The 14,344-nt window shown below is 39.6% G+C and overlaps 1 long non-coding RNA gene across 1 annotated transcript; it reads left to right on the top strand.

The window, feature by feature from the left end:
- The first annotated feature begins 266 nt into the window (after positions 1-266).
- Positions 267-13,353, top strand: LOC121232430. Its single transcript, XR_005930844.1, has 3 exons — positions 267-1,744; positions 3,700-3,793; positions 4,305-13,353. It is a non-coding gene; the product is annotated as an uncharacterized LOC121232430 (long non-coding RNA).
- Positions 13,354-14,344: the final 991 nt, after the last annotated feature.

A 14,344-nucleotide genomic window follows, 5' to 3' on the forward strand; every position in this document is an offset into this window, starting at 1 on the left:
GGCTGGCTCCATTTGGCAGCTGCGAGGCTGCGTGCTGAGCAGCACCTTTTCCAACGGGTGACGAGCACTTTGGTGTGCTGGCAAGTCCAACTAGCTGCCAGGCTAGTGTCTATCTTCGTAAATTGAAGAGTATTCTGGTCAACTTCATCAAAATTCAGTGGTAATCCATACGTACTCAGGTTGCAGAACCTCACTCTGCAACACCTGATGTCTGCAGTGGGAAAAGGGAAGAAGCAATCTGAGCTATGAAAATATAGCTGGTGAGTTCTGTTACTCATCATTTCTGTTTGGCTGGAGGTGTCTGTTGTTCTTCCTCTCTGTGCTTAAGTTACTGACTTAAATTCATGTTCAGACACCTCTGAATGTCTTAGTTCAGGTTATCCCATCTGTACATTTCTGCCTAAATAAGGCAGGGCAGCAGCTTGGTCCGTGGAATGCTCTTAAATATAATGAATAATTTGTCAGGCTGGACTGTATGTCTAATTCGCTTTCACTCTTCCCTCCTTTGAGCAACTGAGCTGCTGCCAGCAATCAATCAGAGCTAGGTAGGAATATTGTGGCTTGATTATATAAATGAATATCAGTATGCTAACTGTACCTTTGTGACCCCCAAATGTGACATATTCACAGAAAAATACATGGATGTTAACAGAGAAGTTCACAACAACTGTATTTTTTAAGCTGTTGAAAAAAAGAATGATAGTTGTAGGTAATTTTAGTGTCCCAAGTGCATGTAATTTAGTAACAAAGCAAATGATTCCTCTGAGATGCTGCCAGCAATCAGAAATTCCCAGTTTCTTGCCAAGCATTAAAAGCTGCAGCCTTCAAGTGCAGCTGCTACTTCTCCTGCTTATCTAAATTCAGTTAAGACCGTAGAGTTGACCTCTTTTATTTTCAGTTTTAGGGAGGCCAAGCGGAAAGGGCAGTACAGTGACTACCCTCTGGGCTCAACTTATACCAAGAGCATGAACAGAAGGAGGGAGAATCCTAAGTATTTATTTCATCTCTGTCTATGAGACAGAAAATTCCTGGTGCTGCATTTCAATCTCAGCATATGACCTGGGAGTCCTATTTTTTTTGCTTTATTTTTTTTACTAACATGAGCTGTATAGAGCTAGGACTCAACACTGTCTCATCTCTCATCCTGGGCTGCTTAATGTACATCAGGTCATCATAGAAATTTTGGATTTAAACCTATGGTTTAAACCACAGTTTAACTGGCATCCAGTCTCTCTTCGTGCACAGAAGTTGTATTGGGTCTGAACAGAAGGTGGGTTATTTGTGGGAAATCGGGATCTCAGCTATCCAACTTGCTTGATGCTCTTAGACAAAACTAAGCAACTGATACTTTCATAGCAGTAGGATTGTTTATATTATGGGGTTAAATTAGTAGATTAATATTTCACCATTTTTTGGCAGTTTAGAATATTGAAGCAAAGTAATTTGGAGACTCCTTCTTGTATTCCAAATGCTAGCACAGGGCTTAGAATTTGAATCAGTCTCACGTGAGCACTGTATAAAGAGACAATACTAGAAAAACCCCATTTCTGCCTGTGATTCCTCTGTCTCTACATCCAACAACAGTTACAAGATCCACCTGTTTATTCCCCAGAGTCCTGGTTTTTGAGCTGAAATTTAAACAAGCATTTTCCACACTCCAAGGCAGAACGTATCCCTAACGGCAAGGTTGGTCTGAGATGCAGAAGACAGACTTGCCAGCCAGCCAGTGTTGTCAGGCAGGATGGTAAGATGGGGAAGGGAGCACCAAACGGTGACAGTATTTTAGGTCTGCGACCCCCACAAAGCCTATGGCCACTTCTCTCTGCACGTGTTCAGCTGCAAACCATTGGGGATTGAAGGAATTCACTGCGTCCTAGGGCTGGGGGTATGGCTGTTCTTAAGCGTGGCAGCAGTACATACAGGGCTAGCTTACGTGCTTCTATGTGTAATGTCTCCAGATGATGTGTGTTACCATAGGATGTTTCATACAAATAACTGCAGAGCTTTGGACCGCGTAAAATTAAGGTCAGCTACACGGAAGCAGGATTTGCCTGTCCTTGGTGTGACAGGGCAAATCAGGACCATAAATGTTGTTTAGCTTTTTCTATGATCTGAGCAAGGGGATCACACTATAGGCTTGTGTTTGGGTTTTTACGATTGGCTGATTCCAATAAAGATACAAATATGCCTAAGATAGAAAAATGATCCGGCACTGGTGGTCAAAAAAACCCACCACCCTAAAAGTCAGAGAGACAAATAAAGAGCACAGGGAAAGAAACAGAAGAAGGATGTAAAAACAACAACAACAGAATGCCAGAATGGAGTATCACCACAGATGACTAGTTTTCCCAAAGGCAAAGAGAAACAGAAGCCCACTGTTACTGTACCACTCGTCCTAGGCATGTATCTTGTGCCCTGAAGAGGAATGGAAAGGATTTGCTTCAATGCTACAGAACTACCATCATAAAAATCCTGAAGGGGTGCTCACAAAGGTTTTCTCTGCTGGAAGCTCTCGAAGACATATCCTTTTCTGTGGACAACTTGTCTGCTAATGCCTTCCAAGCAGATGTGATTTGAGGCAGAAGATACAAGAAAAGCTGGTTACACTGACTTCCAAAGAAATTAATTGAAAGAAAGCATTTCGCAGGACAGTGATAACCTTCCGCAAGTAGCTGATCAAGAAGCCAATACAACATACAGCAATCACCAGTTTATTTTTGCCCCCACTATTTTCTGTGCAATCATCACAGAAACATTAAAATGAAGACTTTCTGTAAACTTGTTACACATTATACGTTTCAAATGAGATGCTAGTATTTATTTGCAAGGACAGGGTTAGCATTAGGAGATATATAGAAGAGAATTTTTTATCATATCTAAAGGCTAGAAATGATTTCATAACAGCCGTTAAAGCATGCAGGTCCTTCATGAAGGAATGCAGGGGATGGGAGACAAAACATGACATGAATTTAAACACTGATATTTACTGCCATAGGAAACCATATGCAAATCAATAGATAAAACAGTATTGAAGAATTTCACCTAACAGGTTAAATTCCTTATTCCTGTTTTATCTGTTATTTTCTATGTTTCCATACATACCAGTTATTTCCCAAGTATTCATATTAGTACCTGGTTGTACAAATGCAGTAGCAGAAAGCTGTTTTTCACAATGTCAGGTTGCATTTTAGAGCACCATTGCATTTTATTACTCCTTGTTTATACTGGTAATGTTCACACTTTGTCTACCTATATGTAGGTTCAAAATTTTATTTCCAGTCTTCTGAATTATTCATTTTAAGGTAAAACTATAGATGGAAAATTCTTACCACAACATTTAGTCTGTTTAGAAGTCATCTTCCAGCCTTGCCTCTTTTTCTTTTAGTACTAGCTTTACTGAAGTTTCTCAGATTTAATATACCCCTTCAATAGGCTTCATTTTTCAACACGGAACTAGCTGAAATATCATTTTACTGATGTGAGTGGACAGTGGAAATCCACTTGAACAATTTCACCACATCCCTGTACAAAAGAAGTAGAATACCATGTGCATTAGTCTATTTTCTCCTTAGATAGAGGTGTATCACCTGACTTGCTGGTCATATTACATGCAGTATATTCATTATCTCTCTTAAACAGAGAACACTGGTGAACCCTTAGCTTAGTTTCTTTTTCCCTTTGCAGTTTATGAAAGTTTAGCTGTGGTAAGAAGGAATGCAGTTCCTCTGTGAAAACATAAAAGTGAGAGACATGCAATTTAAATTCAAAGAACACAGAAAAATAAGGAAAGCAGGTAAAAAAATACTTAAAAATTGTGTGTCAGTGACTTCCCTTTTTCTTCAGTCAGTAAGAGACCATTAATTTGCATTTTGTTCAGTTTCACAGCTTTAGTGAAGTCCTGAATTTTTTGCATTTGTGTCCTCTGCTATATTAACCAAAGGCTGGATGGCACATGGCATTAAAACCCGATTTGAATATCAAGAGAGATACTCACCAGCTCTTTTAACCATGTGTTTCAAAAGGGCTTAATGTCTCAATCCAAAGCCAAGTAGCCACCTGGAGCACTGTTGCCCCTTTGCAAAACTCTCTGCCATTGCTGTTGGGCGAGTCGCCCTCCAAGCAGCGTTCTCCTTCCATGCTGGTGTGCTCCCGTGGGGCTGGAAACCTGGTATGGCTGGGAACCACCCCCTCCCTGTGAATGTAAATGATCTTTTGAAGAAGTGGTATTTATCAGTAACTGGGAAGTTCTCCAGGATGACGTCTCTGTGCTCTTCACCACCCGACCGCCTTCCCCTTTATTTCAGAGCCTGCCTGGACACCATGAGACTCTCAGGAATGGATGGACTAAGGGCACCTGTGGCTCCTTCAGGTCCATGCATGCAATGAGAAGGGTGAGGAAAAGCACTTCTAAAACTAAAGAGCGTGACTTGAACTCTTGAAAGTACAGACTCTTTGTTCAGTTTTTCTGACTACAACATAATCACCATAGATTAATTTTAAACACCCAAAAGAAAATTGTCTTTTAAAAGAGTAGCTCAATTTCTTAATGTATTGGATTCTACCATATTGCCTCCAAAATCCATTTAGAAAGCAATTTGCTACTATTATTCCATAGTAATTAGAGTGTTATCTAATAACAACCAGTACGTTATTTGGTGCTCAGATGATGTTAATGTTGTGCCTATGTAAGCTAGAGTGCAGATCCTGCCCGAACCTACGTTCCAAGATGACAACCTTCTCAGTTCACGTCAAAGATCGTTTTGAATCAGAATAGCTTTTTCCCCAACTGTCAAACTATTTTTAGTCAGTGACTGAAGAACAGCAGTTCTTAGTCTTCTAACCCCAGTGAGAGGGATCATGAAAAAGAGGTTTAAGGCCAAAAGTAAACTCAGACAATGGTCATGCCTTCTTAAAATAAGGGCAGAGACACCTGCATATCCCGATATTATCAGATTGCCACATCAAAGAACAGTTTATCCACTAAATCGCACAAATAATGCAGGAGGAGATGACCAATGACAGAAGGCGGTAACAGTGATACTTTAGAATTTCATTCAGCATTAGCCCTGCAAACACTCACTAAATCATTGAAACATAGATTGTGGTCATTGCCTACGGTCCTTGGTAGTAGTCTGCTATCGTTAAAATTACTCGTAACTTTGCTGTTGATTTCTGTTGGATTGAGGCTGAGACATAACTCCTGCCAGATGAAATCACACATAGGAATTTAAACCAGGGCAACTAATTTCTAGATGATCTCAGGTCTCCCCAAAGGTAGTCCTCCCTGCTTTCTTTATGGGACTTCAAACATTCAGTGCTCCGGAGATTTAAAATAGCATGTTGGTCCTCTGTAAGCTCTTTGCAATGCGGAACACTAAGTGGCCTTGAGCCGCAGCCAGAAAGTTTACCTTTCAGCAGGGTCTTATGCTGCAGGGAGCCTTGCCAAAGCCACATTATTTAGCAATAGCTTCGCGCTGCTTACTCCTCATTCGAATGCCTGTGTCTGACATTTGATGTGGGTGGCTGTAATAAGCTGACTCCACCGTCTTCCCTGTCTATTTTACTCTCAAGTATTCTCAGCAATAGTGGAGTAAACCATGCTGCCAAAGGGAGTTACACTGACACTTCCCAAGAGAAGTGCCATAGCAAAATATGACAGGGAGAGGAAAGCGAAGACAGGGAAGATGTTAGACAAGGCTTAGGATTTACCAGCAAGGCAAAGCAGCGAGTGAACAATGTACACAACTCAGCTACACTGTATGAGATTTACTCTGGGTCAAAACAATGGAAGCAGCTGAAAGCCTATGCAGAAGAAAAAGCATAGAAGAAACAAGGTAAAAAGAATGCCTCTTTTTTATACTCAGTAATGTGAGAAATGTACAATTTTTTGTTTGTTTGAATGGGATGCCAAACTGTATCCAGCTGACTTGACTAGGAAATGCCAAAGTAGATGGTGTTACTCCAGGTGGGTGACAGACAAAAATAAGCTGAAGTCATCAGCTAGCTGTTTGTTTGCTACAGTTCAGCTGTAGCATTAAGGTTTGTAAACAGTTTTTTAAAAGCAAACTATTCTAGCACCAAGTAAGAAATTAACTGGAGGTATTTTTGAGTTTTCTTGTATTCAAAACAGCAGCTACAGTTATGCATCCTAATAAAGGAGGGTATTTGGGAAACATTAAATACAGGTAAATACTATTTTACAATGGTGGCAAGTCATTTACAATCTAAATGCATATAGCTTTCCACATGAGATCTACAGTAAAGAAATCCGTAACCTCACAAATAATTAAATAAAGAATAAAAAAAATTCATCCATCAAAATTTTGAGGGATATGCAAGAATATTCTTGCTAGGTCTCTTGTCTCTTTCAGTAATGCTAAATATTAAACTGGTCTTATTTCATTTCCTTTCTCTTTTCTACACTGCTTGTGGAGATGGTTTGGAAAGAATCCAGCAATAAGATGTTCCTGTTCTGACTGGTGGTTGGGTTTTTTTCCTGCTGCTGTCACAGAGGTTGTTCTGTTTTATTTGTTTAATTTGGTTGTGGATGTCATTATTGCTTACTATAAAATGGGCTTTTTCATGCTTCTGGTATACCTCTTTCTTTGCTATTCTTCACATCTTTTTTCTTTTGTAAGGAACTGAGCTGCTGCCCACAGACTTAATCCTACTGTTACAAATCCCCAAAGGATCTCTATTTTAGGGAACTCTTATTTTAGTTCAGCATATCTTACGTAATGCTTCAGCCCTCCTATAGAGGGATTATTTTTTTAACTGCAAATTTTCTGTATGTATTAAGAAGGTTTAAGAAGAGTATCACAGTAAAGAGTTTATGCTGTGGCTGAGACTTACGGTCTACTTCTTGGTGGAAGCCAGGGTATGTTGCCAGCTGCACTCAGAGAAGAAATAGGCTTATACCACCCACAAAGCCAATTCTAGCACCACAGTTAGCAGAGGGGTAATGGACAAGGGCTTTAGTAGCCCTGGTCTTCCTCACTGAGGAAGGCTGATACAAAGTCAAGCCAGAAACAGAGAGCTGCATCTTGTCAGGGAATAAGGACCAAAGGCAGAAGACAGGAGCTAGCATCAACAAGTGGGAGTCTGAGGAGCTGGTCACCTGGAGAGTAGCTGTGGAGCAGGCATAAATATATTCCTTGTTTCAAGCAGGTATTTGCAAGGGCAGCCAGGTCTAAGCAACTCCAAAGGCTTGTTCGTTAGGTAGACTTATGAACATCAGCTGAGAGGGATTTGTTCCAAATGAATGGATCTAGTTCATTTGATTAATGAACTGAAAAAGATCTTGAGGCTGATCTGTTGACTCATTAGAGTAAAATGCTACTTTTTTTTTTCTTTTAGAAAACAGTAAAGGGGACTCATTAATTTGGGCGCTGTAATAAAAGCCACTTAGTTCCTTGATTTTCGATACTAAAATACAATTTTTATGGTGGAGCTTGCATACTCTGAGAGTTCTTTGGGATGTTTTATTATTTCAGTAACCCAACTGCAGGCTGCTTCTCTTGATGTCTTGACCTTAATAGCACACTACATCACCAAGTACATCTGACTACAAAAGACACCTCTCACTGGATTTGAAGCCAGGCTTGCAGGTTTGCCATCTGTACAGCTGAGGGTGGTCTCTCCGGGCTCCTTGGTGGGTGCGCAGATGAGCTTTTATCACAGAACCTAGCAAATGTGATGGATACAGACATGTCAGACTCCCTAGGCAGGATGTTGCAATTCATCGCTTGACTTCATCTTGATCGCTTCTCCTGGCAACTCCATACGGTGGGTTTGCCTCTCACTGTTGGTCTTTCATCTACCTTATTACTCCCAGGTGGTCAGGCGGATTCATGATCTTCCTCACTAAAGAGGACGTCACAGCAGTTCAAAGGAGAAGCTGGTGGCCCTGCCACCAACTGCATGCTTCTCAACTGAGACCTGTGTCAACAAACCCTACTAGTAGGAATTTTTTCCCCCCAAAACCAGCCTGATGTTGCAGGCCAGAAGCTGTCGCGTAGCCCATAGGCCAGGTACTTCCCTTCATCAGGTAACCCAGCTCAGGGGCCGTTTCACAACTGGGTTCAGATAACTTCAGAAGTCTACTGATAGCAATGAATTCATTCACACTAACAGAGTGTCAGTTTTAGCAGCAGCAGCAACCATGCTGTTTTACACAAGCAAAATGCTACTTTTTTTCTGCTATCTTATGAAAACAAGAAAACAGTTGTTTCCTTCTTTACAGTATAATAAAAATGCATACATCTTTTGCAGATTTAATGTAAGATCTGGAGCAGTAACTCTAATTCTAAACTTTCTCTGTAAGCTGAGCAAAAACTGAATATTCAAGCAATCAATAAAGGAAATATGTATTTGATACTATGGGTAGAAAAGATGGGGCAACCCGCATGTGTATGTTTCTTAAATTTCTGTCTCACAAAACTGCTGGAGTTTTGCATATAGTATCATTATTTGGTTTCTGCAGGCCCCTGTTTCCTCTCCTGTTTTTTTAAATGTGGAAACTGGAAAGGAAAAAAGGCATGAAACATACAAATTGTTCAGGGAGGTTTAGTTAATTAATCGAGCCACTAAGAGTGTTCCTGGTCTGGGCAACAGTCAGTACCAAGTATTGCTGGCTTACTCTGACATACTAATGGATGAGAATGTTGTTTTACTGAGAGCACTCTAAAAAAATTTTTCTATATACATTTTCTGATTAGGGGACATGAGCTGCTCTTTGTTTAATAACAAAAAGAATTGGCTAAATCATACTTTTAATATTATCTTTTAATAAATACTTTTATCAAATGCATAGACAATATATTTATTCATTTTAACCTTTATGCATTTTCAAATGTGCAAACTAAGCTTGGTCAGAAAAACTGTGGAACAGGTTTCTAAAGGTGCCTTTGCTTTTTCTTTTTGTAAAGATTTGTTATTTTAATAGTTTAGACTGGTGCACCATGAAAAATAGTGTCAGGTTTTTAATTTGCAAACAGCCATAATTTTTACCAGTGATGTATAGCTTATATTGATATGATTCACACACGCTCCATTTTCTGTTCAGGGGACTGAAAAAAACCACCCACTGCACCAAAGCCACAACCTACATATTTTCCTCAGTCATTTAAAAAAGGAACATAGCATGCTGGAACTGCCTTTTTGCTTGACAGCCAGCAGCATGCCAATTTAGAGCTCACAGCAAAATATAAAACTGAAAACTGTAAAAGAAGAAAGCAGCAGGTATATGTACCTGTCTTTATGTACAAGGTAGGAGATGATAGATCTTTCTAAGAATACTTCTCCAAAAACTCTAACAAATTCAAAGATGCTAGAGGGACCCCCCCCCCCCCCCCGAGTAATACGTAATTACAGAAGTACATAACGGATATTGTATTGCCCATTTGACTTCTACTGGTGGGTTTCCCCCATCTATTTTCTTCTGAATGGTATTCCCCTATAGTCACAAGCAGAATTGATCACCCAAGGGTTTCAAATCGTACTCCTGAAAACTTTGGAGCAATTTTCAAGTAGTGCACTGTAATTAGTTTAGCAAAGAAGATAACAACTGCTGGCAAGCACCAAGATGCATTAAATAAGGTAAACCCAATCAAAATATTTTTTCATGTTGCTCGATCAGTTCTTTTCGTATCAAAACCTCAGCTGCTAGCATCCTTTACCAGAAAGTACCAAGTGCAGAAATATTTCAGACCTACAAAATATGATCTCTTGTATTACACTGGATGTCTTTGTTGTGTATGTTCATTAACTTTTTAAAGGACAGTAAAGTTGCTTCAGCTAAAAATGAGTGAAAAATTAATCCAAATGAAACTGTATGTAAGAAAAAGTTCTTACCTGTAAATTTACATTAAAAAAGACTGAACATTCCAAACAACCCTGAACTCTCCACCTCCTCATCATAAACAGTAATAATAAAATAGAGCAAAGTCTTTTAGAAGGGAATAATGTGTATGTCCCTCAGGAATCACGGTCCAGTTTCCTACACGAAGCTGTATGCAATGAACACTGACGCATTTTATCACTCTGTATGCATGTAACTCCTTCACAGTCTTCCAGGTAAAAAAGTTTCGCATTGCAAAGATCCTTAACTCTCCTGAGTTGAGGAAGTCAGAATCGCAAAATACCATGTGCTGCTGCTGCTTCACTGTGTGCTTTGTAATGCTTTCAAAGTCTGAGCCTGGGGAAAAAATAGTTAAAGAATTATAAGCGCTTTGGGCAAAAGTATATTAAGCTGCAATATTTTCTTTGGTTTTGATATCTACTAATTCATTTTTTGCTGCTGTTTGTGTGATTATTTTTTTAAATCCATATTGGGATACATGCTCTTATTTGTAATGACAAAGTTGAATAGTTGTACCTTACACTTAGAAAAGGACATGGGTAACTTACAGTAGCAAGTTAACCCTGCTGAACTCGTTCCAGGTTGAATCAGCATCCCAGAGATGTATTCTTACAAAACTATAAGTTATTCTTATACCACAGAATTGCATTACAGTAAAAGTAGTGCTCACTGATCTTCTTCATTCACGTTTACATGATTTTGGGGTTCACCTTGGTACCTTGGGGTTGAGAATTGGAATTTCAATTTTGTTTTCAGCTAGGAGGCTGAATCTCACCTCTCCCATAGGCATAGGAGCTATACAGCCTTCCCCCTGGAAATAACGGCAACAGGAGAACTAGATTTCTAAGTGAAATAGTCTGAGCTATTAACAGATCAGGTACAGGACAACAGGCACTGCTTTGGGTTTTTACTGTAGACTTCAGTGATAGCTGTCTGCCTACTTTGCAGATGGAAGTTTGAAAACACAAGCTTTAGGTGTTTTGGGAGTAATACAAAGATCTTGGATTTACATGTCTAAATTCTGCCTAAGCCCCACTAAAAAAAACCCCAAACCTTAAAAAGTAACACGATTGTTTCAATATCTTCAACAAAAGTAAACAGCTGCTCCATTTTTTTTCTGGATAGATACATCTATCTTGCTTGATCTTAATATACAGTGACTTTTTTCCGAATATGTTGACATGGTTCTTTCAAACTAACTTCAGAAATTCAACAGAATCCCGTGGACATTCTTCTTAGCATCTGTAATTTCAGTATTTTTGTAATTTGTGCTTATATATTTATTATTTGCCAATACTGAAAAGCAAGATGCTACCTGTAAAGATGTTGCAAAGGGCAACTGTCCTAAGATGGAAAATATAGCATTGTCAATGGATATGAATGATCATGTATGGCCCAAAGCTCTAAATTAAAGTAATTATGGCTAACATACTATACTCAAATGCCAGTGCAAAATAGTGGAAGCAGCTGTGTGCAAAAAAAAAGTAAACACTGCATTGTTGTTTTATCTAATGTACTTAATAGTTTATGTAAATCTGTTGCTCAGAAATGTTACATACTTTGAGCAAATGAGACTAATTTTTTTTTTATTTACACATACCTATTAGAATATGGAACTGAATATACAAATCCCAAAGGGGTCTGCTGTTTTGAGGGATCTGTTGGTTTAAAAATGGATCATCTCAGAAAAAAAAAAACAGTTCAGCGCTTCCACAGTCTTTAGAAAGCAAACTTCAGGACCTTATGCTCAAGCCTTTTTGTCTTTTGAACTTGGTAGTACTTGGAAAAAAAAAAAATTGTTTAATCTACAGTATTCTAGACATATTCGTATAAATTCTTATGGCACTTTCATTATACCTGTTTCTTTTTCCTTTAAAGTTAAATTATTTAGTGTTGTTGCATGCTCTTTGACAGCTACTGCACTCAGTCCCTAAAACCCTGGTTTTTATTTGTAAGCTAAAACTATTCTTTGTATTTCTGCAACCTGGAAGGCAATGACTAATACACAACTCGTTTGTCACACTTGATCTTATGAAGTGTGTCATGGAACTTTCAATTATTTCCAGATACTATGTAAGTGGTATACCTACTATATATCAACACTAAACCCAAAAATACTCCTTTCCAAGAAAATAAATTTCACATATGCTTGCAATATATTGTTAACAAGAGGCAGAGAGAAACCTCATTTTTAGAAGTAGTTTACATAGAGGCTGAACTGATGAATATTCCCTTGAATCACCTTTATCAATTCAACTGCAGCATATAACTAATTTGAAGATTATGAACTTTTTCCAGTTGTTCTTGGGGGGGGGGGGGGGGGGCATTGGGCAGAGAGAGTGGACTTTTCTGTTGAATTTATTTATTCAGCTGATGACATTCAGAATACTTTATTTCAGTTAATGCAAACACAAAGTTTTATCAGGAAAATCACTACTTTGGGTATTTAGTTTCGGTCTTTTTGTGATGCAGAGAAAAAAATTTTAGTCATATGATTGACACAAGCCCCATCTGTAAGCAGATAAATACCAAATGAAAAAGATTGCACTTGTTTTTTCAAGTTCACGTGGCAAGCATTACTGTAATGCAGCCTGAAATATGACAACATGGCATGGTTTTCATCTAATAATTCTTGTGAAAGGAAATACAATTTTCTGTTTAGGAACTTTCTGTTACAAGGAAACAGTTCCAACTAGAGCAAGCATAGAATTTGCAAATTTCATTTCACAACTCAGGTACAGTTCATGTATTTTGCAGTGTCACTTTGTTCATCATGAAGATGATGAATACCATCATGAAGACTTAGGTCTAGGTTGCAACTTCACCTACATTTAAAGCTCTATGGAATTATTCTGCTCTGTATTTCTCTGAAGGGTTATGAAATGGTCAGCCAACACAACTCTCCCATGAACCTGCTGAGAGAATGGCAAATGTAGGTAACTAACAAACAAAAAAAGAACCTCATCTTAAAAGACAGGCGACTGTAATGATTCTTAAATGCTACTCAATCTATGTTATTTTAATTACAAGAACATAGGAAACAGCTGGGTATATTTCAAGTGGACTAGCTCTTTGAACAGGAGTAGTTCTGAAATGGCCAATGTGAAACAAGAATGGATTTTGAGACAAACCTGTCGGTCAAACAGTTGTTCAAACAAAGAGATTTTTCAAAGGAGGTGTCATTGTGAAGGGCAATCCAACACAGATTTAATCCACAAGAAGAGCAGTGATGCAGAAAAGAGTAAGGTAATGCTTTTTTTTTTTCTTTTTTCAAACATTTATGATGATACTTTGTTGTGCCTCAAGGACAAAAGAAACAGAAAAAACTTGTTTACAAAAAAGTCCATCGGTTTTATGTGACTTCAAAGTTTCATGATGTTGCAAATTACTTATCATTGCCATTTTAACCTTTTATAGGTTTTACTACCTGACCTCCACCTTTAAAATGTTCTCCCTATACTGTTTCATACTCTAAATACGTGGATTATTTTTTTTTAATTATGTTAATTCAAATTCCTTTACTGTCAGCATGTTTGTAGTTATTTCCCCCCCCAGCCTTAGCATCACTCGCATTACTTAGAGAAAGTGTATTTTTATAAGGGAAGTTCCAGAAAGAAGACCAATACTTTTCCATTTTCAGGCTCAATTTCAAAGTGAACACCCTCCAAAATGCTTAGGCTTCAGTGGCCTTTTTTCTACCACAAGACAGCTTTCCTCCTTCTCAATGTTCTCAGTATTCTAATAGCATTGGGTGTGCTTAACTCCGAGTAGCATGTAGTTTTGAAAGGTTTATCATTTACTCTGTGTGCGCGTTTCTATCCTGTCTGGAGTTTAATGAAGGTGCCTCAGAACTTGGTGACGCATTTTTTGCTCCTGGAAGAGAGATTTCCAGCCTCAGACACGCTCCATACGATGATGGCTGTCAGGTACACATGCATCCTCACAGCACTGGGCTTCCTCACAAGTACGGGGCATCTGACAACTGAAAAGCAACGCTATTGTTTCCCCCCCTCTCCTCTGGGAGGTTCTGGCTTCTCAGAACCTTCTTCTCAGTTGGGTTGGGGGTTTTCAGTGAACTCCTTTTATTTCACGTGAATTCAAGTACTGATTTGGCACTTGACTGGAAGCTCGCTGCTTTACCCGCACAAAAAAAAGGAGAAACCCGGGGCACAAACCCCGAGGCACAAACCAAACACAACCCTTCCCTGCCCGGGCCGGATGATCCCAGCGGAGGCTCCCTCCGGCCCCGCAGGTGACGTTCCCGCCATCGCCCCCTCACGAAGCCGCCGCTCCCCTCAGCCGCCCCGGCGACGATCGCGCCCCGACGCCCGCCCGCCAGGGCGACCGCGGCCGGGCGCGGGGGGGGGAGCGGGGAAAGCCCGCTGCGGGCTCAGGGGTCACGTGCCTCTCCTCCCCCCCCCCCCCTCCGCCCGGCATTGGTATCGCCCCCCTCCCCTCCGCGCCAAGCAGGCCCACACCCTTAGG

Source organism: Aquila chrysaetos, chromosome 18 (genome assembly GCF_900496995.4).
Source record: "Aquila chrysaetos chrysaetos chromosome 18, bAquChr1.4, whole genome shotgun sequence".
In the NCBI taxonomy this organism is placed as follows: Eukaryota; Metazoa; Chordata; class Aves; order Accipitriformes; family Accipitridae; genus Aquila; species Aquila chrysaetos.